At 45.8% G+C, this 27,937-nt stretch overlaps 1 protein-coding gene across 3 annotated transcripts in view; it reads right to left on the reverse strand.

Annotated features, from left to right (window-relative positions):
• The window catches only part of WDR45 (WD repeat domain 45), a 956,899-nt gene that overhangs the window by 221,471 nt on the left and 707,491 nt on the right, over positions 1–27,937 (reverse strand). The gene's annotated exons all lie outside the window — the stretch shown is intronic.

Below are 27,937 nucleotides of genomic sequence, written 5' to 3' on the forward strand. Positions count from 1 at the left end.
AGAGCCGGCCATCTTCCAAGCTCATGTCAGCTACAAACTCTCGAGCTAAAAACTCTTACTCAAAATTCCCCTCTCCCTGTTACCTCAGATTGAGTTAGCAAGTCAAAAGAAGGTAGAGGCTACCTCTGGTCAAATGACCTAATATAACCGGATGGTGAGATCCACTAGAAGCCACAGGAGGGGGAAGGAGGGAGGGTCGTAATGACTGAACGAGGATCAACAATACAGATGGAACGTTATGGTAAGACATAACTTCTTTATCTGATATTGTTAATCCTCGTTCATTCCTTACGTGTGGGACAGAGTCCCCAGCTACTTTTATTTCTGGGAGGCTCTCATGGAAGGACATTCCTGAGCACCACAGAACCAAAAGATGCTCTTACACTGGAGGTCAAATCCAATTTGTAATGATTGATGAAGGTATGAGGGGTAGCCCAAGTTGCAGCTGCACAAATGTCATGTAAAGAAGCTCTGGCATGGAAGGCAGCAGAAGTTGCCACCGACCTTGTAGAATGAGCCTTTATGGTAGTAGGTAATGGAATATTATGTTGTCTATAAATGAAGGTCACACAGTCTTTCAACCATTTAGCCAATGTGACCTTAGCAACAGCACATCCTAACCTAGGGTCCAGAATAGGCCAAAAATAACTGGTCTGATTTACGAGAGGCCTCAATCCTGTTCAAGTAGAAGTGAAGTTGCCTGTGAATATCTAGGGTATGTAGGCAATACTTTCCTTTGTTTGAATGACTGGGGAAGAAAAAGTACAGTTTTGTACCTACCATAAATGTAGATGTTCGAGTGTATACACTGCTGCAGTCAATACACTTGGGTTGTCCTGCCGTCAGGCGGTTCCCCAGTCAGCTTGAGTTCCAAAGTCTTGGTCCGGCGTCGGTTGCTGTTGCCTCCTCCCTGACGTCAGTGCGACAGGGGTATATAAGATGCAGCCGACGCCATTTTCTTCAGTTTTTCTTGCCCCAGATGTCAGGTGCCTCCAAATAGGTAGGCAATTCCAATTGCTAATAAAACTTACATAAGAAAAGCAAAAAACAACTTACAGCTACCAGCAAATACTCCCCATAGGTAGTAAGGGTAGAAGACATAGGTACGTACCAGCCAGTAAGAGGGGAAGGAGGGAGGGTAATCTGGACTGCAGCAGTGTATACACTTGAACAGCTACACTTATGGTAGGTACAAAACTGTACTATGTTCATCGTGTTACACTGCTGCAGTCATTACACTTGGGTAGAATCCCAAAGCTGAGATAGGGTGGCTAGTTCTATAAGGCATTAGGGGGTGGCTATAAGGCCCTGTAACACTGCAGTGGCAAAGCCAGCTCTGGATTTAAAGTATAGAGAGGCAGGTGGTAATGCTTGGTGAAGGTATGTACAGAACTCCAAGTTGCTGCTTCCAAAATATCCTTGGTAGGTACTCCCCTGAGGTAGGCCGTTGAAGTGGCTGTTGCCCTGGTGGAGTGAGATTTAATGCTGCTAGGTACAGGTTTCCCATGGTATGTGTAGCAGAAACGTATACAATGTCCTATCCATTTTGAAATGGCTTTTCCCTGTGCTCCTGCAGCATATGCTACCAATAATTGCTCAGATTTTCTGAAAGCTTTTGTTTTGTCCAAGTAGAAGCATAACTGCCTGTGAATGTCCAAAGAGTGCAGTAGTCTCTCCCCTTTATTCTGTGGTTTAAGATAAAACGTTGGCAGGTGAATAGTTTGGTTTAGAGCCACACTGGATACCACCTTTGGCATAAACGTAGGGTTAGTTCTTAAAGACACCCTGTCCTGGTGGAAAATGAGGAAAGGTTCCACTGCCATTAGTGCCTGTAATTCTGAAACTCTTCATGCTGATGTTATTACCAGGAGTAGAGCAGTTTTCCAAGAGATATATTTTAATTATGCTGTGTTAGCTGGCTCAAAAGGAGGTAAAGTTAGTTTTTCCAAAACAAAGTTGAGGTCGCAAGTTGGAGTAGGTGCTCTACGGGGCGGTCTAATGTTTTTAGCCCCTCTTAGGTACTATTTTAACAGAAGATTAGAGAAAGTTGGTGGATCCGTGTTGTAATGAGCAGAGATGGCAGAGGCGTGGATCTTGATGGATGAGAAGGAGAAGCCTTTGTCCAGCATCTCAGTTAAGTATTGTAGTATCTGAGGAATGTTTGGGACAAGAGGGTCAAGGCTGTGAGCTTGGTTCCAGGCACAGAATCTCTTCCATTTATCTGAATAGGTTTTCCTGGTACTAGGTCTTCTGGCCTCCAGAATGATGTCCATAACAGCTTTTGAGAGAGGCATTGCTTGTTTGAATAAGGAATCTTCCATGCAGCTAGGTTTAAGGTCTTTAGCTGGCTGTGTAGTATTTGATTGTTGTGCTGAGTCAGCAGATGTGGGATTTCAGGCAAAATCCAGGGTGGTTCTTGTGCTAAGCTCCTCAAGATTGGGTACCAGTGCTGGCGTGGCCAGTCTGGTGCAATGAGGATCATCTTTGGCTCTTCTTGCCTGGCTTATATGAGTATCTTTGGCAGGAGAGGTAGTGGTGGGAAAGCGTATACTTGTAGGTTCTCCCAGCTGAATGAGAGAGCATCCACTTTCCATGCTTGTGGACGGTAACTCCTTGTGCAGAATTTTTGTAGCTGGCAGTTTATTGGGGATGCAAACAGATCTCTGTCTGGGCTCCACCATTTCTGTGTTATCATTCTGAATATTTGTGGATTCAATTCCCATTCGTGGGGATCCATGATGTTTCTGCTTAGGTCGTCTGCCAGTGTGTTTTTCTCTCCTGGCAGGAATTGTGCTTGCAGATGAACTTGAAGGTTTATAGCTGTGTTCCACAAGGTCATGGCTTGTCTGCATAGGGGGTAGGAGTGAGTGCCCCCTTGCTTGTTTATGTACCACATAACTGTGGTGTTGTCTGTCTTTATCAGTAGTTGTCCTGGATGCAGCAGGTCCTTAAAAACTATAAGGGCATTTTGTACAGCTAGCATCTTTTTGATTGATGTGAAGATACCTTTGTTCTGCGGGACACGTGCCCTGAATACATTTGCCTGCCATGTTTGCCCCCCAGGCGTAATCCGATGCATCTGTTGTCAGTGTTGGCCTGGCTGTGGGTTGTGTACAAGGCTGTCCCTTGTTGAGGTGACAAGCTTGAGCCCACCACTGAAACCCCTGTTCAAGGCAAGGGATTAGTGGTATAACTGTTTCCAAACTTTGACAGTGTTGAGACCATACATTCTTTAGGTACCATTGTAGTTTCCTCATATGCAGTTTGGCATATGGAATTAGTAGTATGCAGGATGCCATGTAACCCAAGGCCTGCAGAATTTTTCTTGCAGGGAGTTGGGTCTTTGTTGCCATCAACTGAAAGTATTGAGTCAGTTGTCCTTGCTTGTCTGGCATGAGATAAGCCATCCGGGCCGTTGTGTTCAAGCTGGCACCCAGGAATATAATCTCTTGTGAGGGCACTACTTTGATTTCTTTTTGTTTACTGTGTACCCAAGGCAACTTAACTTTTTTACAAATGCCAGATGCTTTAGAAGAATGTCCTTGCTCTCTGCTTGAATCAGGCAGTCATCCAAGTACGGATAAATTTGAATTCCTCTTTCTGTCTGCAAAATGCAATTACTGGTGCCAGGCACTTTGTGAAGACCCTGGGCGCAGTAGATAAGCCAAAGGGCAGTGCAGAGAATTGGTAGTGCATTGAACCAGTTATGAATCTGAGGTATCTTCTGCAGTTTTGTCTGACAGGGACATGCAGGTATGCCTCCTTGAGGTCCAAAGTCACGAGCCAAGCTTTCTTGCCCAGCATGGGAAGAAGCTGCTGTAATGTCAACATTTTGAATTTGGGAACATCCAGGTAAGTGTTTAGAGATGAAAGATCCAGAATGGGCCTCCAGGCTTTGTCCTTTCTGGGTACCGGAAAGAGTCTTGAGTAAAATCCTTGTTCTTGCTCCTGTGATGGTACCTTTTGAATAGCTCTCATGTCCATGAGTGCTGTATTTTGTTTTTGAGCCTCTGCCCATTGATTTGGTGGCAGATTTGGCATTCCTTTTAACCTTGGCAGAGTGTGAAAGTGGAACCGGTAACCTTGAAATACAATGCTGAGAACCCATTTGTCTTTGGTGATCATTTGTCAATTGTGGTAGAAGAGTGCCAGTTTTCCTCCCAAGGGGGCTGCCAAGAGGGATTTGTTTGGCAGCTGTAGTGGGAAGTTATTGGAGCTGCTTTTTATATAGTTGGGGCCTGTCTTCCCCTTCTTTCTGGCCTGATGCAACCCATTGTCGAGGCCTATAATGACCTTGTGTTTGACCTCTACCTCTTGGACGTCTGTATCTTCCCCTTTGAGGTCTGTCTGTGTAATTGGAAAGGACCATTTCTTAGTTGGCCAGTTTCTGCTAAATCTAGGAGGCTAAACCGTAAGAAATCCTTCACCGTTTGCATATATTTTGCCTTATCCTCCATTTTCTTTAATACCTCTTCTGCCTTAACTCCAAATAACACATCCTGCTGCAAAGGTGCATCCAATAATTTTGCTTTAACATGACCTGGTAACGTATGTTCTTTTAACCAAGCATGTCTTCTAATGACAGAGCCTGTAACTGCTGCTCTGCAGGTTAGGCAGATTTTGTTCTTTTAACCAAGCATGCCTCCTAATGACAGAACCCGTAACAGTGGCCCTATAGAAGGCCTCTAGAGAATCAAAACCATATTGCAGAGTATGCTTTCCCACTTGTTCAGCTGCATGCAATAAATCCTGCATTTCTTTAAAATTAGGAGGATCTGATTCTGGAAGCATTTTCTGTTTTAACTGAGACAGTAAAAACAGCTGATATTTCAGCATGTGAAACTGGCAATTTAAGGCTCTCATTGCTAAAGTTGCAGACATATATACTTTCTTTCCCCATCTGTCTAATGCTCTGGAATCTCTGTCAGAGGGAACTGGATTCTTGGCTGATGAGGCCTTAACTCCTTTGGGTCCCTGAGAAATAGTTTCTGGGTCAGCTACAGGGCTTTTATACAGAAATTTATGTGAGTCAGGGACTCTGTAGTATCTGTCAGGTTTAACAGAGGCTGGAGGTAAGGCATCAGGATTTAAGCTGGATTCAGTATACACATCATTCACAACATCTAACACTGGCGGAATAGCAAGGGGTCTGTGTTGAGGTAATAAAAGGAAGTCTCTGAGCCTTTTCTTGCATTCTGAGTAATCCTGGTCTTCCCAGTGGAAATGCTCCCTCATGGTATGTAGGGTTTCCCCAAAGGAGCAGTCCACAGGCGGTGAGGCTGATGGGATTGATTCCTCAGCATCAGAATCCTCATAAGGGGGTAAAGAGTATCCTAGGTCTGAGGATGAATCAGAAGAGATGGACACCTGGTCGGATGGGTCATAGTATGCATCCTGTCTAGGTCTTTTATCAGGAGGGGGATGGGAAACCCTAATCAGAGTGGTTAGGTCTTCGGCCATTTTGAGCATTTGTTTCTTAGGCATGGAGGCCTGTCCTGGAGAACGCTGTAGTTGTTTCTTTGATTTTAAAGGAGGCTTAGACTTAGCTGAGGGTTTAATGCTTAACTGTGTAGGTCTGAAGACACCCTCTGTAGCTGTGGGTTGCTCAGCTACTCCGGATCCCTCTGAAAAGTTAGTCTCGATAGGCTGAACAACTTGTGCGTCTGAAGGCCCAGCCATCTCCACGTGGGAGTCGGAGGCGGCCTGTGGTTCTACAGAAGTGGTTGTCAAGGGCTGCGAAGCCGCCTCGCTGAAAACCGGAGAACCAGCGACAGGCCTAGAAGAGGCATCGTCGTCAGTTTTAGGCCTCGGATGTCTATCCTTGCCTTTGCGTTTTTTGTGTACTCCGGTCGTCGGAAGTTCCGACGGCATGGTATAATTGAATTTTCTACCAAAATAATGTCGGGGCAAAATCAAACCGACGTTTAATAGTGCGCTTGTTAAACCTAGCACAAAACCGACAACCAGTGACATTGTGGTCTGGGTCTAGGCATGGGATACAATAGGAACGGAAATCCTTATGAGGTATTTGCTTCCCACAAGAAATACATTTATTAACTTTTACTGACATCGGTCTGAGGCAAGAAAAAGTTTCCCCAACGGGGTACTTAGCTTTGTACAAGACTTTGGTTCTGGATTCGGAATGAAAATCTCAGGAGACGGCCGACCAGCACTTGTGAAGTGCTTTTGCTTCGGGCACCGCGCGGCAAGAAAGAAGGAAGAAAATGGCGTCGTCTGCATCTTATATACCCCTGTCGCACTGACGTCAGGGAGGAGGCAACAGCAACCGACGCCGGACCACGACTTTGGAACTCAGGCCAACTGGGGAACCGCCTGACGGCAGGATAACCCAAGTGTAATGACTGCAGCAGTTTAACACGATGAACATCTGGCAATTCAATGGTTTGATTAATGGACATTTCAGAGATCACTTTTAGCAGAAAGGAAGGATTAGTTCTCAATGACACTATCTCTATGAAAAATCAAATATGGACTCTTGATGCATAAGGCTTGAAGCTCAGAGATACATCTGGCAGAAGTAATGGCGACCAAAAACAAGGTTTTCCATGACAAATATCTGAGGTCACAAGAAGAAGCTGGATCGAAAGGTGTCACTGTCAAAGCTTGTAAGACTAGTGACAGGTCCCATGGTTGAGTGGGTTCTCTAAAAGGGGGTTTTAGATGATTCACGCCTTTTATGAACAGTCTTGCATAATTTGTGTGACAAAAGAGAGGAGTCTTGGACAGCATCATGGAAATTAGATATTGCAACCAAATGAACTCTAATGGTAGAGGCAGCTAGACCAGATTGAAATAGGGTGGCTAGATAATCCAGTATTATCGACACTGGTGCTGAAAAAGGATCTACCTGTTTTTCTTTCAGCCAAAAAGTAAATCTTTTCCACTTGCTGAGATATGTAATTCTGGAGGAAGACTTATGAGATGCAATAAGAATGTCACGTACTGGCAAAGAAAGATCATTCTGCCTGGCAATCAAGGGAATTGGAGGAGCCAAGCTGTGAGCTTCAGGCTGTTCAAGTTGGGGTGAATCAGATTCTGCGGATGGGAGATCAACCCCAGTGTTGGATGGAGAATCCACAGTCGATCTAGCAGGTGAGACCAAAGGAAGGGGAACCAAATTTGACGAGGCCAATATGGTGCTATGAGGATTACTTTGCTCTTTAACCGGTGGGCTTTCTTCAGAAACTGGGGAATGAGGGGGAGAGGTGGAAATGCATAAAGGAGACCTGAGGGCCAATCGTGGAATAGAGTGTCCCTGGGTGACTGTCCCGGAGGGGGAATCAGGGCAAAATAGCTGCTGCATTTGTAGTTGGCCAGGGATGCAAAGAGGTCGCAGCAAGGAAGACCCCAGCGGTTGAAAATCTCCGCTATCAAGGGATTCAGGGACCACTTGTGAGGTTGTAGTATACACCTGCTGAGTCTGTCTGCTATCACGTTGGAACTCCGGGAATGTGCGTTGCTAGAAGAAAATGGTTGGTAGCCATCGCCCAATGCCATATCCTCATGGCTTCTCGACAGAGTGGGTAAGATTTGGTTCTGCCCTGTTTGTTGATGTACCAGACCACCGCCATATTGTCTGACTGTATCGCAATAGTCCCAGATGGCAGCAGGGGATGGAATGCTTGCAATGCCAGAAGCACCGCCCTCAGCTCCAGAACATTTATATGCAGATAGGCCTCCATTTTGGATCAAGTACCTTGGACTGTCCGTCCCTGACATGACCCCCCCCATCAGGGAGGCATCCGTGGTCACTGTAGCCTTGGGCTGCTGGGGGAGAAGGGGTGAGACCATTGTGACGGGTTGTGGGCCATCCACCAATTTAAATCCTGTTTGCACCTGTGAGTTACCTGAATCTTGGCTGAAAGAGGGTACTGAAAGGGATACCATTGGGTGCGCAGTAGCCATTGTAGAAGCCTCATGTGAAACCTAGCCAGGGGGACAATGGTGATGGAGGCTGCCATGGAACCCAACAACTGTAGAACAGAGTGAGCTGTGGATTTCTCCCTTGAAAGGATTGGGATCAGTTGTTGCATTATCCTTACAATTCTGTGCTCTGGAATGGATGCTCTGCAATTCTTTGTATTCAAGATGACCCCTATGAATTCTGTGGACTGAGATGGGGTGTGATTGGATTTTTGCCAGTTTATGGTTATTCCTCGCCTTTCTGCAGAGAGGAGAGAGTATGGCAGGGCTTCTTCCAATAGATGTCTGGTGGGGGTGGAGATGAGCCAGTCGTCTAGGTATGGAAACACCTGGAATCCTTGTAGTCTCAAGTGAGCTGTGATGACTGCCATGCACTTTGTGAACACTATGGGGGTTGTAGAGAGTCCGAAGGGCCGTACTCTGAACTGGTAGTGACTGGCTCCCACACGGAAGCGAAGGAATCTTCTTGATGGTCTGTCCACTTTTATGTGGTAGTACGCATCTTGAAGATCTATTGAGCACATCCAATCATCTTTTTCCAGAAGCGGGAGGATAGACTATTGTGACCATCCGGAATTTTTATACTTTTACAAACTTGTTCAATACACTGAGATCCAAATTTGGTCTCCAGTCCCCGGTTTTCATTGGCACCAAAAATAGTCGAGCAGAATCCGGATCCCATCTGGTCTGGAGGGACTATTTGGATGACTCCTTTTCTTAGCAGTTTTGAAATATCTAACGCTGCTTCTTCCCTTTGACTGGGTGGAACATTGGGTAAGTTTGTTGGGGGAGAGGGACAAAGGTCAAAGGGAATATGATAACCTCTGGTTATTATCTTTTGTACCCAAGAAGTGGTGGTGATGGTTAGCCAGGCAGAAGGGTACAAAGAGAAACGACCCCACACCACTTCTAGAGGAAAGCAGTTGGGCCGCTCTTCAGGTGCGCTGGTAGGATTGGCCAGGGAAAGAGTCCCTGGAACCCTGGTTATGCGGACCCCCTCTGCCCCAAAAAGGGCATCTTCCCTGTGAGTTTCCCCCTCTGCCTCTAGGGGAGAACTTGTCCTGCGTGTGACGGAAAGGACCCTGAGACAATTTTCTACCATATCTTCCCACTCTTCTGGTTTCTGGAGAAAGCCCATTGCGGGGAAGAATAATGGACACCCACGGCAGAAAGGGTCTTACCGTCCTGTTCACATCTGGCCAGTGTGCTTTTACCCTTGGGTCCAAACAATGAAGAGGCTTCGATGGGAGTTTTGAGAAAGGAAGCCTTGAAGGGTTCCGTGAAATTACACAAGCGCATCCAGGCGTGTCGTCTCAGAACAATGCTTGAACTCGCCGCTCTAGCGGCTCCTTCTGATGCACGAGATATCAGGCGCATGGAGGAGTTAGATATCAATTCAATGGTGGCTAGCTGAGAGGCCACTTTGTCACGGACCTCATCAGACACAGCACCAGCCAAAGTTTCAGAGAGCTCAGAAAATAAATCTCTTTGAAGCCTGGTAAAGTGTGCCATATAGTTCAGGGACCTGACTGCAAAGGTTGCTGATGTAAAAGTACACTTCCTTATTCTGTCCAGAGCCCATGACTCTTTGTTGGGTGGATGGACAGTCTGGCTTTCTTCTTCCGCTAGGTCCTTTTTAGTTGTGGCCGCCACCACCAAAGCATCTACAGAAAGACCTTTGGACCAATGGGGATCAGTAGCAAGAGGGGATAAAATCTTATCTGGCCACCAGGGAATGGCCTCAACGGTGTCAGGAGCCTTCCACGCATGCTGCACGATGGGCCGGACCAGTTCGTCGGCAGGTGGAGTAACCCAGGAGGTAGGGGGCCGGGCGTGAAAGGCCTGCAGGAACACAGACTCTTCAGATGTCGGGTTCGAAGGCTGCCAGTCTCCTCTCTGTTTAAGAATTTCAAGAATATCACCAAAGGATACCTCAGAGGATGAGCGAGGGGACCCTTCCCCATCATCAAAGTCTGTGTCTTCAGCAAGGGACTCCTCTGTGGAGTCCATGTGCTTCCTCTTGCATGAGCTCTTTTGATGAACTTCCTCAGAGGGAGAAGCTGGGGAAGACAGCACACACGGGGTCTCCTGTGGGAGTATATGTCAGCTGCCTGTCGGGTGCCAGGATCCGCCACATAACGCATGCACTCAGGTCACTCCACAACAAGTACAAATATGACTCTGTCATTGTCCATGTTGATGTAAATGACCTGAGACATACCTCCTTGGACTACATGAAAAGGGACATGGAGGAGCTGTCTGATCTTGTAGCCCAGGCAGCTATGACCCTAGGCCTGAGTAGCATCCTGCCATCACCCACAATGATACCACAGCACAAGGACAAAATGATTGACTTCAACAACTGGCTAAGCTTCTGGCGTCATTCTAGGGGGATCCAGTATCTGTCTGCCTGGGATGAAATGATTGACAAACCAAGATGCTTTGCCAAAGATGGCCTGCACCTGTCGCCCGTGGGATTCCGGATACTGGCTAATGCTCTAGCCACCCCTATAGTGCCTTTTTTACGCAAGGTTCAAATAACAAATTCACCACCCTAAAAGGTACAGGTAAGAAGAATCTGTGAGTATTGCTACTCAATGCTAGAAGTCTAAACCTCAAAATGCACTCACTCGAGGCACTCCTTAAAATAGAGAACATAGACATCTGTGCAGTGACAGAGACCTGGTTCAAGGCTCCAGAGAGTACCCCTACATTACCAGGCTATAATTCATACCACACCTTTCGGCCACCTAACCTGGACCGAAACACTAAAGGCGTAGGCGTGTCCATATTCATTAAGGATATCCACACCTCCAGGCTAGTTGCTCAGCATAACGCATCTGAGATTATCCAAGTGCAACTAACTCTGGGCAAGACCACAATCCAAATTGTAGCTTGCTACAAATCCCCCACCATGCCCCAGGATTCCCACTCCTCATTTCTTAATACACTGGAAAATATTAGGGTACAACCTAACACCCTAATAATGGGCGATTTCAACTACCCTAACATTAACTGGGAAACTACTCATGTACCGACTCTTGTGCTCAACGTTTTCTAGAATTCATAAATTCCAATGCCATGGATCAACTTATCCACACCCCCACCAGGGGCAGCAGTATTCTAGATCTGGTTATTACCAACATGGGCAACCGGTGCTCCACACCAGGGATCAGTTCCTCGTTGGTCAGATCTGACCACAAGCTAATCACCCTAGACATCCACATCCATCCTCCACCCTCCATTAGGGAAACCACAGTAAAAAAATTTCTCCAAAGCCAACTTCACGCTTCTTAAGACAGAAGTGGCAAACTTCTCGACACCCATGCTGAAGGACAATAGTGGTATGACTGCTGAATCCTACACACATGCACTTTATAAGCACTTACACGAGTGCATGGATCGTGCAATCCCTAACAGAACCAAGATGCTATCCTCCAAAAAAAGGAAGCCAATCTGGTGGTCCCCTGCCATAAACAAACTCTACAACAGAAGAAAGAAACTGTTGCAAAAAAAGAGTAAAATCCCATGATTGGAGAAACTCCCTGGTCAGCCTCAGTAAGAAGCTGAGATCCCTCATAAAATCCTCCAAAGCTAGTTATGAAAACAAAATCGCCACTGACCTAAAACAACCACAAAACATTCTATAGCTATGTCAAGAATCTCAATGGCAACACTCAGATCTGCTCTGAGTTACAGCACAATGGCACTAAATATACAGAACCAACTGATATTGCCAACATCCTGGCAGACAGGTTCAGTGCTAACTTTACCTCTCTGTCATTCCCTAAAGGGCCCATCTCTATACCAGAAGAATGCAAAGTTCCTGTAATCACGGCTTCACAGGTAAAAAACACACTATCCAAAGCCAAGAACACAGCATCCATGGGACCTGACAACATCTACATGAACTACAGAATGAACTGGCACCCCACCTATGTACCATGTTCAATCATAGCCTCACCTCAGGCTATGTGCCCAATGAATGGCGCACAGAGACAGTTATCCCACTCCACAAAGGGAGAGCCACCACAGACCCCGGAAAAGTACAGTTTTGTACCTACCATAAATGTAGATGTCCGAACAGGATAGCATCTGCAGTCCTTACAAATGGGTTGTCCTGTCGTCAGGCAGCCCTTCGGTCGGCCGGATTCCAAAGTCTGGGTCTGGCCTCGGCTGGTGTCACACTTCACCCGACGTCATAGCTGCAGTTCTTCGGGTATAAAGGCATCAGCCGACGCCATTTTCCTCAGTGTTTCTTGCCCCAGATGCCAGTTGCCCTCTTGGATAGCTAAATTTTTGGATAAATGCCAATGTTTCCAAAAAGTAGAAGGCAAACACAAAAATAAGCATGTATGTACATATATACAAACAAATACACCATAAGAGATCCCCCCCAGCTAGCTATTAGGTGGGCAAATACCCTAGGAATACCACAGAGGGGAAGGAGGGTGGGTAATCCTGACTGCAGATGCTATCCTGTTCGGACATCTACATTTATGGTAGGTACAAAACTGTACTATGTCCTTCAAGGATGCATCTGCAGTCCTTACAAATGGGTAGAATACCATAGCCAAACTAGGGAGGAGGAAGAAGAAATTATGGTGTAGTTAGGATCCCTTGCAAAACAGCAGTGGCAAACCCTGCTCGGGATCTAGAGTATAGAGGTAAGTTATAATGCTTGGCAAATGTATGCACGGAGGTCCAAGTAGCAGCCTCTATAATGTCCTTGGTAGCCACTCCTCGTAAGAAAGCTGTGGTAGTGGCTGTAGCCCTTGTAGAATGAGGCCTTATGTTCTGTGGGATTTGCTTTCCATGGTAGGAGTAACAGAATCTAATGCAATTTCCTATCCACTTGGAGATTGTCTGTTTGAAATTGCTTTTCCTTCCCTTCCTGTTGCATATGCAACCAGAAGCTGGTCAGTTTTTCTATTGCCCTTGGTTCTGTCCAGGTAGTAGCGAACTGTCTATGTACATCCAAGGTATGCAGCAGTCTTTCCCCTGTTCTGTGGATTGGGAAAGAAGGTAGGTAGGTGGATTGCCTGGTTTAGAGACACTCTGGATACCACCTTAGGCATAAATGTAGGATTAGTTCTCATGGACACTCTATCTTGATGGAAGATTAGGAAGGGTTGTACTGCCATTAAAGCCTGTAGTTCAAACCCTTCTTGCTGAAGTAATTGCCAGCAGGAAAGCAGTTTTCCAGGATAGGTGTTGAAGATCTGCTGTTGCTGCTGGTTGAAAGGGGAGTGTCAATTTTTCTAGCACAAAGTTCAAGTCCCATGCTGGTAATGGTGGTTTCCTAGGAGGTTTTACATTCTTAATTCCTCTCAGAAACTGCCTGAGTAGAGGATGTGAAAAGACAGGGGATCAAGCTGTATTCTGCAGAAATAGCTGATGCATGTATCTTGATGGAGGAATAGGACAGGCCTGTATGAAGAAGCTCTGCCAAATACTCCAGGATGTTGGCAATGTCTACCTTTGACACATCTTTCCCCCTTTCAGTACTCCAAATGAGAAACCTTTTCCATTTTCCTGCATAGTTCCTTCTTGTTGAAGGTCTGCGGGCCTCAAGGATAATGTCTTTAACCCTTTGGGATAAATCTGGGTTAGTTGCTCTTATGTAATGTTCCAGGCAGTCAGTTGCAGAGTTTTCAGGTTTGGATGCAGGATGTTGTAGTCGGTCTGAGTTAACATCAAAGGAATCAGGGGTAGTGTCCACGTTTTCCCCCGAGACATGCTCCTCAGTAATGGATACCAATGTTGTCTTGGCCAATCTGGAGCTATCAGAATTATCCTTGGACGTTCCTCTTTGATTTTCAATAGTAACTTGTGCATCAAAGGAAGAGGTGGAAATGCATATGCTGTCAAGCCTTTCCAACTGAAGGATAGAGAGTCCACCTTCCAAGCAAGTGGGTGGTATGTCCTTGTGCAGAATTTCTTGAGCTGGTGATTGAGTGGGGATGCGAATAGGTCTATTTGTGGCAGTCCCCATTTCTTTGTGATGGCCTTGAAGATGTCCGGGTGTAGCATCCATTCGTGAGCATCCGAGGTAGTTCTGCTTAACATGTCTGCTAGGATGTTTTCTTTTACCGGTACAAATATTGCCTGTAACTGAATGTTGTAACTCAGAGCCAAATTCCATAGGTCCAGAGCCATTCGGCATAGAGGGTATGAATGAGTGCCTCCCTGTTTGTTGATGTACCACATGACTGTGGTGTTGTCTGTCCTTATCATCAATTGGCCTTCTTGGAGGAATGGTCTGAAATTCTGGATTGCTAGTTTTACTGCCAGCATTTCTTTTTGATTTATGTGCAGGTGCAGCTGATCTGGAGTCCATAAGCCTTGTATGCACTTGTCCAGCTTGTGGGCCCCCCAACCGAGGTCTGAGGCGTCCGTTGTGATGGTTTGGCTTGGTTGAATGCTGTGGAAGGGCAAACCTGGGTTTGACTGGCATGCCTGAGCCCACCATAGGAACTCTTGTTTCAGGCATGGGATTAGTGGTATTTCGGTTTCTAAGCTGTGCCTGTGTTGAGACCATAAATTCTTTAGGTACCACTGTAGCTTTCTCATATGCAGTCTGGCATGGGGGACCAGGATTATGCAGGATGCCATGAAGCTCAAGGCCTGCAGTACTTTCCTTGCTGTTAGTTTGTTCTGCTTTGTTAATGCCAAGAAGTAGAGAGGAAGTTGTTCTTGTTTTTCTGCAGTTAGGAATGCCATCTGTTTTACTGTGTCCAATTCTGCACCCAAGAAGGTTATTGTTTGGGATGGTATCAGTCTTGACTTTTTTAAATTGACTGTGTATCCCAGGGCTTGTAGTAAGCAAATGACTCTTTGTAAGTCTTGTGTCAGCTTGTTTTTGTTGTCCGCTTGTATCAGGCAGTCATATAGGTATGGATAAATTTGGATTCCCTGAAGCCTGCAGTGAGCGATTACTGATGCCAGGCATTTCGTGAACACTCTGGGCGTAGTAGATAAGCCAAAGGGCAATGCTGAGAATTGATAATGCTCTGATCCTGCAAGAAATCTGAGGTATCTTCTGCAATTTGGTCGTATGGGGACGTGCAGGTATGCCTCCTTGAGATCTAGAGTTACCAGCCAATACTCCTTGCCCAGCATGGGAAGAAGTTGCTGTAGGGTCAGCATTTTGAATTTTGGAACAATGATGAATGTGTTTAAAGCGGACAGGTCGAGAATAGGCCTCCAATTTTTCTCTTTTCTTGGTACCAGGAAGAGTCTGGAGTAAAATCCCTTGCCTTGTTCTGTAGGTGGTACCCTTTCCACAGCTCTCATCTTTGCTAATTGAGCTATTTGTTTTAGAGCTTCTGTCTTTTGATTTGGTGGTAGGTTTGGCATTCCTCTTTTTACTGGTAAAGTGTGGAAATGGAACCTGTAGCCTTGGTCTATAGTTTGCAAAATCCACTTGTCTCTTGTGATATAGTGCCAGTTTTTTGAAAATAAGGCTAACTTTCCGCCTAAGGGTGCTGCTATTTGTTCCCTGGTAGGCGGTGTCAGAGCCAAGTCACTGTGATTGTCCTGTTGCAGTGGTAGTGGTTGTGTCTGTGCCTCGTTGGTTGTTGCCTTGCCACTGGCGTCCCCTGTAGGCACCTCCTCTGGATTGATTTCTGCCTCTTGAACACCTATTCCTGCCTCTCGGAGTTTTAGAGGAGTCTGGAAAGGACCAATTTTTGGAAGGCCAGTTCCTGCTAAACCTTGGGGGCTGAACCTGTAAGAAATCTTTCACTGTTTGTACAGATTTTGCCTTCTCTTCCATTTTCTTCAGTACCTGTTGGGCAGGAGAACCAAACAAACTGACCTTATCCATAGGAGCATCTAATAGTTTTGCTTTAACATGATCCGGCAAGACCTGTTCTTTCAACCATGCATGCCTTCTTATAACTGTGCCAGTCATGGCTGATCTAAATGAAGCCTCCAGTGCATCACAGCCACATTTTAAGGAATGGTTACTAACCTGTTGAATGTTATTCACCATTTCTAGAACATATTTCTTATCTAAGGAATCATCAGAGGACAGTTTCTTAGTTAACTGATCAAGCATAAACTCTTGGTATTGGATCATATGAAACTGACAGTTCAATGCTCTAGCTGAGAGAGTAGCAGAGGTGTATACTTTTTTACCCCATCTCTCTAAGGACCTGGATTCCCTTTCAGAAGGGAGAGGGTTTTTCGCTGAGGTCGGCTACTGCCTTAGGCCCCTGGGAGATAGTCTCAGGATCTGCAAAAGGAGCCTTGTATAAATGGTGATGAGTGTCCGGGACCCTGTAGAACCTATCGGGCTTAGCAGGGGCTGGAGGTAAAGTATCAGGAGCAGTGCAAGCATCATTAAATGCATCATCCACAACAGGAAGAACTGGAGGTATAGCTAAAGGCCTATGTTGCGGTAAGTGTAAAAGGTCCTAAGCCTTTTCTTGAATCTGAGAAATCTTGTCCCTGCCATTGGAATTGCTCTCTCATGGCATGTAAAGTTTCCCAAAGGAAAATTCCTCTGGTGGAGAGGCAGAAGGAATCGATTCTTCAGCATCGGAATCTTCATAAGTAGAAAAAGGAGCCTCTGGATGGTCTGTATTGTCTGTATCATCAGAAGAGTCATCTGAGGACCCTGGCTCAGGGGGCTCTGCTCTAAGTCTCTTTTCTGGAGGTTGAGAGGCCCTGTCTGGGTGAGATTGGGATCCCCTTATTAAAGAGATGAGATCCTCTGCCAGAGTAAGCATTTGGGAACTGGAACTGGGCCTGTGAGAGGGGGGCGTAACAGGCACAGACTTAGAAGTTTTGGCTGCTTTAGCCCTGGCAAAGGCCTTTATAGACATGGCTGCAGGAGGCCTAGCAGCACCACGTGCTGGGGTAGAAACATCCAAAGGGATGATGTCCGATAAATCTTGTGAAACCACAGTAGTAGGTAAAACTTCAGAGGCCGATTCAACTAGGGTAGAAGGGGCCTCGGTAGTAGTCATGGATTCGCTGAAGATTGAACCGCTTGCTCGGTTTCGCCGAAACCGAGACACTCGCGTTTGCTTAACCGCGGTTTCGGCTGAAACCGCGGACCGCGAGTGTCGGTCCTTTTCTTTGCGTTTCTTAACAATTTCAGTAGTCGGAGGATCCGACGGCATTATGTACGCAAAATCTGAGCCGAAAAACTGTTCAGCAAACTCCGACAGACGCCTAAGCGTTCGGTTGAAAGAAGCACAGGCTAAACAAGCTGCTACGTCGTGGTCTGGGCCTAAACAAGGTAAGCAGTAAGAGTGGAAATCTTTATGAGGTATTTGTTTCCCACAAGTTAAACAGTTATTTACTTTTTCTGACATCGGCTGAGGCAAGAAAGAGTCCCCAACGGGGTACTTAGCTTTTTAGAAGTCTTCGAAGTAGTATTCGGTAGTAGTAATCTCTGGATCTGACCGACCGGCACTTGCGAACAGCTTCTGCTTCAGGCGCCACGCGGCAAGAAAGACTGAGGAAAATGGTGTCGGCTGATGCCTTTATACCCGAAGAACTGCAGCTATGACGTCGGGTGAAGTGTGACACCAGCCGAGGCCAGACCCAGACTTTGGAATCCGGCCGACTGAAGGGCTGCCTGATGACAGGACAACCCATTTTTAAGGACTGCAGATGCATCCTTGAAGGACATCTACCGCCACATTAGCCTAATGAGCCTGGTCTGCAAAGCTATGGAACTTATAAACAATGACATTGGTAATCTCCAAACTCAGGACCCCACCCAGTTTGGGTTTGTAAAAGGCAGATCATGTCTCCTAAATCTGATAGACTTCTTTGAAGCAGTCACCAAAGCCGTAGATGAGGGTAAGCTGGTTCACACAGCCTATCTAGATCTCGCCAAGGCTTTCGACACCATCCCCCACTCTGGAATTATAGATAAACTCACTAAACTAGGTATAAATCCCTATGTCACAAGATGGGTTGCCAACTGGCTCACTGACAGAACCCACACTGTGAAAGTAGCAGACTCCAAATCCAACTTCAGACCAGTAACAAGTGGAGTACCACAGGGTTCAGTCCTGGGTCCTCTCCTGTTTGGTATCTACTTCTCTGAAGTACAGGCCAACACAGAAGGTCTTTGGCTAACGAAGTTCGCAGATGACTGCAAACTAGGAGCCTTAATCAAAACTCCAAAAGATGTGGACATCCTACAACAGGGCCTTGCTGAGACAGATGCCTGGTGTCAAAGCCATGGCCTCAAGCTCAATGCCAAAAAGTGCATTGTCATCCATTTTGGTAAAAACTCAGTACCCATGAACTACCACATAGGTGGTAGTCTACTTAACACCGAAAGTGTGATAAGAGACCTTGGGACACAGGTGGACAGTAGTCTCTCCTTTGATAATCACATCGCCAAAGTAGTCAGGAAATCCTTCTATATGGCACACCTCATCACAAAAGGTTTCTCATCCAGAAAAAAAGAGGTCATTGTTCCCCTCTACTCATCACTCATTAGACCCAGTACAGAGTACAATGCCCCTTTTGGTATGTACCTCACAAGACATCTACAACAACTGGAAAGGCCACAGAAATACCTCACAAAGAGGATTACCGGCCTCAAACAGATGCCCTATGCAGACAGTCTCAAAAGACTGCAGCTTTACTCCGTTGCATATCGCCTACTCAGAGGCGATCTCTGCCTAACACACAAAGCTATGTCAAACCCAGAGCTTTTAGACATGCTCTACTTAAAGAAATCACACTCCCTATGAGCTACACGCTCTAGGGACCTAAACCTTGTCACCACAATAAACAGAACATGCTGGAGGGATAGATTTTTGTCTCAGAGACTTCCCATACTCTGGAACAAACTACCTATCTATATCAAACAAAGCTCATTAGCACTCTTCAAGGAAAATATTGATGATTGGATGGGAGATAGGAAATTCACCCCGGGGATCACTTCTGTGGCTCTGCTCGACATTGACACAGGAAAATAATTTTCTTGGGTAGCGAAAGCCAGGGTACCATTGGTTGGCTTATATAGGCCCCAAGGCCAATAGCCTAGTACCTACCTATGAATCTACATATATCCTGAGGCCCTTGAGCCCGGTGTCTGCTAGGAGCAACTTGTGTACACTGCAGTCCAGAGGAGGGCTGGGAGAGTGATAGCACAGGATCGCCAACTGACACCAGAGCCTTCTCCATTAGCTGGAAAGCCGGTCTACCTGAAGAGGGGTGAGTGCCCAGGGCAGGGGTCACCCCTCTCCTAAGTGGCTCAGCCTGCTGACTCGGAGTCCCTGGATGGCTGTGAAACACCAAATTACATATGCTACAGCAGACATCCTGGGTCGTAGTGAAACTCTCCTGCCACAAAGGCAGCTGCGGCTCCTTAGTGAGGTCCATAAAGGAACCGTAGAGGGGGAAGACTGTGCTATATCAAGGGGCTTCAAAGGCAATGAAGGAGGAGAATAAGTAGGGGTCTTTGGTAAAGGGTGAGCACCTCCCGAGGAAGGATAGGTCCTGGGGGCCGAGATACCTCTGGCTAAAAGCACTTGATCCACATGACACAACATGTCGTGTTCAGAGAGGCTTCTAGTGGATTTCACGGACATGACTGAGGGGGAGTCAGGTCTATCCAAAGACGGAGCAAGCTCGGTGCCCACCTCGGAGGTCTGCACTGAAAACAACAGGGATGTAAAGGACTGAACTACAGGTGTCTGCACCGAGGAAATCATTGGTGCTGAAGTCATTGTCTGCACCGACGATAAGGTCAGTACTGAAGTGGTTGTCGGTGCTAAGGCTGGAACTGAAAAAATTGGTGCCGATAACTGAATGGTCGGTGCTGAGAGGGTAGTCTGTGTCAGAGCCGAACAGGCAATGGATGTTGAAAAATCCATCGACGTAGTGACAGTCTGCATCAACTGGACAGCCGGTGCCGGTAAAGAGGTCTGAACCGAGGAGCCCCTCAATATTGAAACGGTAAAGGGCACGCTAGTTGGTGATGAAGTCAGATGGCTCCAATGGCCTCGGTGCCGAAGGTCTAGGTACCAAAAGCGCTGGAGCCGAAGAAGTCAAATCCAAACTGGAAAGCTTAGCTTTCTTGGGTCTCGGTTCCTGGGGGTCCCCAAGCAGGGGACGAAGGAAGAGACTTGGCCTTTATATGTTCATCACTCCTTTTCTTATGGGATCTTGGAGGGGTTGAAGCCTCTGAAAAAGGAGATTTAAGTAGCCCCTTCAATATTAATTTATTTTTTCTCAAAATCAATGTCCTGTTAGAAAAATTCTTACAAATTCCGCAGGGTGGGTCAACTGTTAAATGAGGCACACCCAAGCAATAGACACACAGGGAATGTGCATCTGAAGTAGGTAATTTATGGCCACAATCTAAACATCTTTTAAATCCTGGACTACCTTTTTTATCTGTCATGTTAGAAAGAAAGAAAGAAGGAAACCCAGAAAAAATACCAGCAATGGTACAAGAAATACCTGAAGGTAAGAAGGAAAGGGGGTTTACCAATGATGGTAAAAAAGAAATTACCTCGCGGTAAAGAGGAGGAAAGGAATAGAAAAGATTCAAGAAAGGACAGTTGCTAAACGCGATAAGGTAAGAGAAAACTATCTAATAACTTTTCTGTGAGAAAAGGTTGTTTTAGAATTTAGTATGAAGAAAAATACTGTACTTCGCTCAAGAGCAGTAGCTTGACGCAACCGAATGGCGATACGGCAAACAAAATCTGAGGTAACGGAGAGGGGAATTCTGGGTAAGAGTTTTTAGCTCGAGAGTTTGTAGCTGACGCGAGCTTGGAAGATGTCCGGCTCGGTTCCGAGGTCGGAACCGATACCCACACGTAAGGAATGAACGAGGAGTAACAAAATCAGATCCATCTTTATGAAAAATAACATGAGGTGGTTTGGAAGACAAAGCCTGAAGTTCACAAATCCTTTTGGCTGATGTAATGGCCACCAAAAAGACAGTTTTCCAAGACAGACGTTTCATCTCACAGTCGCTGGATGGTTCAAACTGTTTTTGAGTTAGACCTCAGAGAACAATGGTAAAATCCCATTGAGGGGAAGGATCTTTAAACAGGGGTCACAGCAGAAAAATACCCTTGATGAAGGCCTTACATAACCTAGATGCAGCAGGAGAACCAAACAAGCTCCCAGAATGAAAACTGGAAATAGCAGCCAACTGAAGTTTAATAGTAGAAAAACTAGCACCCTCATTAAAAAGAGAGGCTAAGAAAGACAAGATAGCAGAGAGAGGAGCCGAAAAGGGATCAATGTTCTCCTTGGATGCCCAGTATGCAAACCTCTCCGACTTGCTTCAAGTCTTTTCGGTGGAGGGTTTCTGGGATGCCAACACAATGTCACGAACAGGGGAAGTAAACTCAGACTTCTGTACAATAATTAAAACTGGAGAAAAGTACAGTTGTGTACACTTACCATAAATGTAGATGTTCGAGTGTATTCACTGTTGCAGTCATTACATTTGGGTTATCCTGCTGGCAGGTTGCCCTCAGTCGGCCTGAATTCCAAAGTCTTGGGTCCTGCGTCGGTTGCTGTCACCTCTTCCCTGATGTCAGGTCCTCAGGGGTATAAAAGATGCAGCCGATGCCATTTTATTTAGTTTTTCTTGCCCCAGATGTCAGGTGCCCCCAAAAGGGTAGGCTAAGATTATGTAAATAAGACATACATGCACCAAAATAAGCTTTACCTTCATCTATAAGTAAATACACCACCTAGGTTGTATAGATTAGAGAAGTAAAGATAAGTTCCAGCAAAAATAAGGGGGATGGAGGGTGGGTAACTTGGACTGCAACAGTGAATACACTCGAACATCTACATTTATGGTAAGTGTACACAAATGTACTATGTTCTTAGTGTTTCGCTGTTGCAGTCATTACATTTGCGTTGAGTCCCAAAGCTATGGTTGGGGGGCTGGAGCTAAACAGCATTAGGAGCGGCTATGAGTCCCTGCAGAAGTGCAGTGGCAAAGCCTGCCCTGGATTTAGAGTAAAGAGGCAGATTGTAATGCTTTGTAAAGGTATGCACTGAACTCCACGTAGCAGCCTCTAAAATGTCTTTGGTTGGTACTCCCCTGAAAAAAGCTGCAGAAGTGGCTGCAGCTCTGGTTGAATGTGGCCTAATGCCCTTAGGCACTGGTTTCCATGCTGTGAGTAGCAGAAACAAATGCAGTGACCTATCCACTTTGAAATAGTCTGCTTGGAGACAGCCTTTCCTTGTGATGCTGTGGCATATGCCACTAGTAATTGTTCTGTCTTTCTGAAAACTTTAGTTTTGTCCAAGTAGAATCTAAGTTGTCTCTGTACGTCCAAAGAATGCAGCATTTTCTCCTCCTTGTTCTGTGGATTTGGATAAAAAGTTGGAAAATGAATTGTTTGGTTAAGGGCTACACTGGATACCACCTTAGGCATAAATGTAGGGTTTGTTCTTAGAGAGACCCTGTCTGGATAAAAAGTGATAAAGGCTTCCACAGCCATGAGAGCATGTAGCTCTGAAACTCGTCTTGCAAAAGTTATTGCTAGGAGCAGAGCTGTTTTCCAAGATAAGAACTTTATATCCGCAGTAGCAGCTGGCTCAAAAGGAGGTAAGGTGAGTTTTTCCAAAACATAATTGAGGTCCCATGCAGGTATTGGTGTTTTCCTTGGAGGCCTTAAGTTTTTGGCTCCTCTGAGGTACTGCCTTAATAAAGGATGAGAAGAGTGGTGGCTCTGTATTGTAATGAGCCGAAATGGCAGAGGCATGGATTTTAATTGATGAAAAAGATAGGCCTTTGTCCGGCATCTCAGTTAAGTATTGCAAAATCTGAGGAATATTTGGGACAGCTGTATCAGTTCCTTGATCTTGGTTCCAAGTGCAAAATCTCTTCCATTTCCCAGCATAGGATTTTCTAGTACTAGGCCTTCTGGCTTCTAAAATGACATTCATCACAGCTTTACTGAGAGGTGTGGTTTGTATGGCTACATTATCTGCCATGCTGCCAGGTTTAGTGTACTGAGTTGGCTGTGTAGAATCTGGTTGTTTTGCTGGGACAGTAGATGAGGTAACTGAGGTAAGGTCCAGGCTGGGGATTGGGACAAGTTCCTTAAGATCGGATACCAGTACTGGCATGGCCAGTCTGGGGCAATCAGAATCATTTTTGGTTTCTCCTGCCTGACCTTTAGGAGTACCTTGGGGAGGAGAGGCAGTGGAGGAAAGGCATATACTGATAGGTTTGTCCAGTTGAAAGATAAGGCGTCCACTTTCCAAGCTTGTCTGTGATAAGTCCTTGTGCAGAATCTTTTTAGTTGATTGTTTTGAGGGGAGGAAAACAGACCTATGTCCGGGCGTCCCCATTTCTTTGTTATCATGCTGAAGACTTGTGGATCCAGGTGCCACTCGTGGGGATCCATGAGGTTTCTGCTTAGTCCGTCTGCCAGAGTATTTTCCTTTCCTGGCAGGAATTGTGCCTGTAGATGAACTTGGTAAGTCAATGCTGTGTCCCATAAAGCCATGGCTTGCCTGCACAGGGGATAAGAATGAGTGCCCCCCTGCTTGTTTATGTACCACATGACCATGGTGTTGTCTGTCTTTATCAGTAGTTGTCCTGGATGAAGTAGGTCTTGAAGGCTGTCAGGGCATTTTGAACAGCTAGCATCTCTTTTTGACTGATATGTAGATGCTTTTGGTTTGTGGATCAGGTGCCTTGAATGCCTCTTCCTGCCATGTGTGCCCCCAAGGCATAATCCAAAGCATCCGTCATTAGGCTCTGCCTGGCTGGGGGTAGTGAGAATGGCTGTCCCTTGTTTTGGTGACAAGCCTTGGTCCACCATTGAATCTCCTGTTGCAGGCAGGGAATTAGAGTAATCATTGTTTCCAGACTGTGGCAATGCTGTGTCCAGACACTTTTTAGGTACCACTGAATTTTCCTCATATGCAGTCTTGTATATGGAATTAGTAAGATGCAGGATGCCATGAAGCCCAAAGCCTGCAGAATTTTTCTTGCAGATAACTGGGCCTTTGTTGCCAATTCCTTGAAATAGGTAGTCAGTTGCCTTTGTTTGTCTGGAGTGAGAGAAGCCATCTGGGCAGTTGTATTTAAGCTTGCACCCAGGAATATTATCTCTTGAGAGGGTACTAGTTTTGATTTCTCTTTGTTGACTGTGTACCCTAGGCATGTTAAAAGTCTTATCACAAATGTCAGATGCTGTAGTAGAATGTCCTTGTTCTCTGCTTGTATGAGGCAGTTGTCCAAGTAAGGATATATTTGTATTCCCCTTTGCCTGCAGTAAGCAACTACTGGTGCCAGGCACTTTGTGAAGACCCTGGGAGCAGAAGATAAGCCAAAGGGCAGTGCAGAGAATTGATAATGCTTTGAGCCAGCTTTGAATCTGAGGTATCTTCTGCATGATTGTCTGATTGGGACATGCAGGTATGCCTCTTTTAGGTCTAAAGTCACGAGCCAAGCCTTGCTGCCCAGCATGGGCAGAAGCTGCTGTAAGGTCAACATTTTGAATTTTGGTATATCCAGGAAAGTGTTTAGAATAGATAGGTCCAGTATTGGTCTCCATGCTTTGTCCTTTCTGGGTACCAAGAACAGTCTTGAGTAAAATCCTTGTCCCTGCTCTTGCTGTGGCACTTGTTGAATAGCACTCATGTCCATGAGAGCTGCGACTTGTTTTTGAGCCTCTGCCCATTGATTTTTTGGCAGGTCTGGCCAACTGTTTGCCCTTGGCAGGGTATGGAAATGAAACTTGTAGGCTTGTGACACTGTGTAGAACCCATTTGTCCTGGGTTATAATGTGCCAATTATGAGAAAAAAGTGCTAGTTTTCCCCCAAAGGGTGCTGCCAGAAGATAAGTGCTTGGTGCAGGCAGGGGGAAGTCATTGGGACTGTTTCCTGTATGATTGTGCTCTGTCTTCTCCACCTTTGGAGGTAGAAGCACTCCACTGCTTAGACCTGTAGGATCCTTGCAGCTGTGATCTGCCTCTAGGGTGTCTGGATCTGCCCCTTTGAGGTCTGTCTGAGACTGGAAAGGACCACTTCTTTGTAGGCCAGTGTCTGCTAAATCTAGGTGGCTGTACCTGTAAGAAATCATTGACCGTTTGCATAGATTTAGCTTTGTCCTCCATTTTCTTTAACACCTCTTCTGCCCTAACACCAAACAAGTTATCATGTTGTAAAGGAGCATCTAATAATTTTGCTTTAACATGGTCAGGCAGATTTTGTTCTTTTAACCAAGCATGCCTCCTAATGACAGAACCCGTAACAGAGGCCCTACAGAAGGCCTCCAGAGAATCAAAACCACATTGCAAAGTATGCTTTCCAACTTGTTCAGCTGCATGCAATAAATCCTGAATTTCTTTGTTTTCTGCACATTCAGAATTTGCCATCATTTTCTGTTTAAGAAGTGTCATGATATATTGCTGATATTTGAGCATATGAAACTGGCAATTTAAGGCCCTTATAGCCAAAGTATCAGATGTGTAAATCTTTTTTCCCCATCTATCCAGTGCCCTAGAATCCCTGTCAGAGGGGGTAGGGTATTTTGCAGTAGAAGTCTTGACCCCTTTTGGACCCTGAGGAACAGTTTCTGGGTCTGCAGTAGGGTTTTTGGAAAGGAATTTATGAGAGTCAAGAACCCTGTAGCATCTGTCCGGCTTAATAGGAGCTGGAGGTAAAGAGTCAGGGGTCAGACTAGACTCCGAGAACACATCATCTACAATGTGCAACACAGGTGGAATAGCTAGAAGCCTGTGTTGAGGTAGTAAAAGGAAGTCTCCGAGCCTTTTCTTAGATTCTGAAAAATCTTGGCTCTCCCAGTGGAAGTGCTCCCTCATGGTATGCAAGGTTTCCCCAAAAGAGTAGTCCTCAGGAGGAGAAGCTGAAGGAATTGATTCTTCGGCATCAGAATCCTCATAGGGGGGAAGAGAATATTCCTGATCAGAAGAGGAATCAGAAGAAATGGAAACCTGATCTGAAGATTCATAGTCTGTCTCTTGCCTAGGCCTCTTATCAGGAGGGGGATGGGAACCCCTGATCAAGGTAATTAAGTCTTCGGCCATTTTGAGCACCTGTTTTTTGGGCATGGAGGCCTGTTATTGTGGCTGGTGAACTTGTTTCTTTGCCTTTAAAGGTGTTTTAGTCTTTGAAGTCGGTTTAATATATAATTGCTTAGGTTTGAATACACCCTCAGAAGCTGATGCCTGCTCAGCGGCTCTGGACCCATCTGACGGAATAATCTCAGAGGTTCCAATACCTTGAGTTTCCAGCAGCCTGTCCGACTCCATGTGGGAGTCGGTAGCAGCCTGCGATTCTAGAGGGTGTCAGGGGCTGCGAAAGTGCCTCACTGAGAACCGGCGACTTGCTTAGGAGAAACTTCGTCGTCGGTTTTGGACCTCGGTTGCCTGTCTTTTTCTTTGCGTTTTTTTGTGAACTCCAGTAGTCGGATGGCTATCCGACGACATTGTATAATTAAATCTTCGCCCAAAATAGCTTAAAGCAAAATCGTACCGACACTTAATAGTGCGCTGGTTAAATCTAGCACAAAACCGACAACTAGCAACGCTGTGGTCAGGGCCTAGGCAAGGAATACAGTAAGAATGAAAGTCCTTATGAGGTATTTGCTTCCCACAAGAAATACAATTATTAACTTTTTCTGACATCGGTCTGAAGCAAGAAAAAAGTTTCCCCAATGGGATACTTAGCTTTTAATGAAGACTTTGGATCTGAAACTCGAACACGATAATCTCAGGAGTCGGCCGACTGGCACTTGCGAACTGCTTCTGCTTCGGGCACCGCACAGCAAGAAAGACTGAATAAAATGGCATCGGCTGCATCTTTTATACCCCCGACGACCTGACGTCAGGGAAGAGGCGACAGCAACCGACGCAGGACTCAAGACTTTGGAATTCAGGCCAACTGAGGGCAACCTGCCAGCAGGATAACCCAAATGTAATGACTGCAACAGTGAAACACAAAGAACATCCATGCAGTCAGTTTGCGAGTTCACAGAATTGGATAATAACCCTCCGATGGGTGAAAGAAAAGGTCATGTCTGGGCTCCAGTATCAATGGTGGATATTTCAGATGAGACCAGAGAAAGGAGAAGCAAATCTGATAACACTAATTGGGGGCAATAAGGATTACTAAAGTCTTCAGTCATTTTGCCTTATGTAGATACTTAAGAATCAAGGGTAGAGGGGGATAAGCATAGAGGAGACTGCGAGTCCAATCATGAACTACAGCATCCCTCAGGGACTCCCCCCAGAGGGTTATCAGAGTGAAGTACCTGCTGCATTTGTTGTTCTGAGAAGAAGCAAACAGGTCACAACAAGATTGGCCCCAACAGCTGAAAATTAAGTTCGCTACTGACTGGTTGAGGGACCACTCGTAAGGAGTCAGAATGGACCTAGTGAGTTTGTCTGCAAGGACGTTGGACTTCCCCGGTATGTCAGTTGCAAGTAGAAAGCAGTCTGAAGATATCACTCACTCCCAGACTCTTATGGTCTCTCTGCACAAGGGATAAGAACGAGTACCCCCTTGTTTGAAGATACACCAGACTACTGACATATTGTCTGTGTGAACTGCAATTGTTCATAGAGTGAGAACATCCTGTAAAGCTTACAATGTGAGCAGGACTGACCTCTTCTCCAGAACACTGATGCAATCTGGTCTCTAGGTGAGTCTACGTGCCTTGGACCATCTTTCCCTGGAAATGCCCCCCACCCCAACTGGGAAGCATCCATAGTCACCATGGCTGTGGGGGAAGGAAGAAGAAATGGCCTGCCAATCACCAAGTCTTCAGAAAAAAGCCACCAACGAAGATGATTTCTTCAAATTGGAGTCAACTTGACAGGAGCAGATACAGGCTGGTAGAGAACAGCTCACTGAACAGCCAGGGCCCCCTGAAGCACTCGAATAAAAAACCTCACTAAAGGGACTAGAGTAATGGCTGACACCATGGATCCAAGAGCTTGAAGTACTAGTCTGGCTGGTGGAGACAGAAGGTCCAAAATAAGGCAAACATGATCC

The sequence above is a fragment of the Protopterus annectens genome, chromosome 8.part0, assembly GCF_019279795.1.
Source record: "Protopterus annectens isolate FY-2018-M chromosome 8.part0, PAN1.0, whole genome shotgun sequence".
In the NCBI taxonomy this organism is placed as follows: Eukaryota; Metazoa; Chordata; order Ceratodontiformes; family Protopteridae; genus Protopterus; species Protopterus annectens.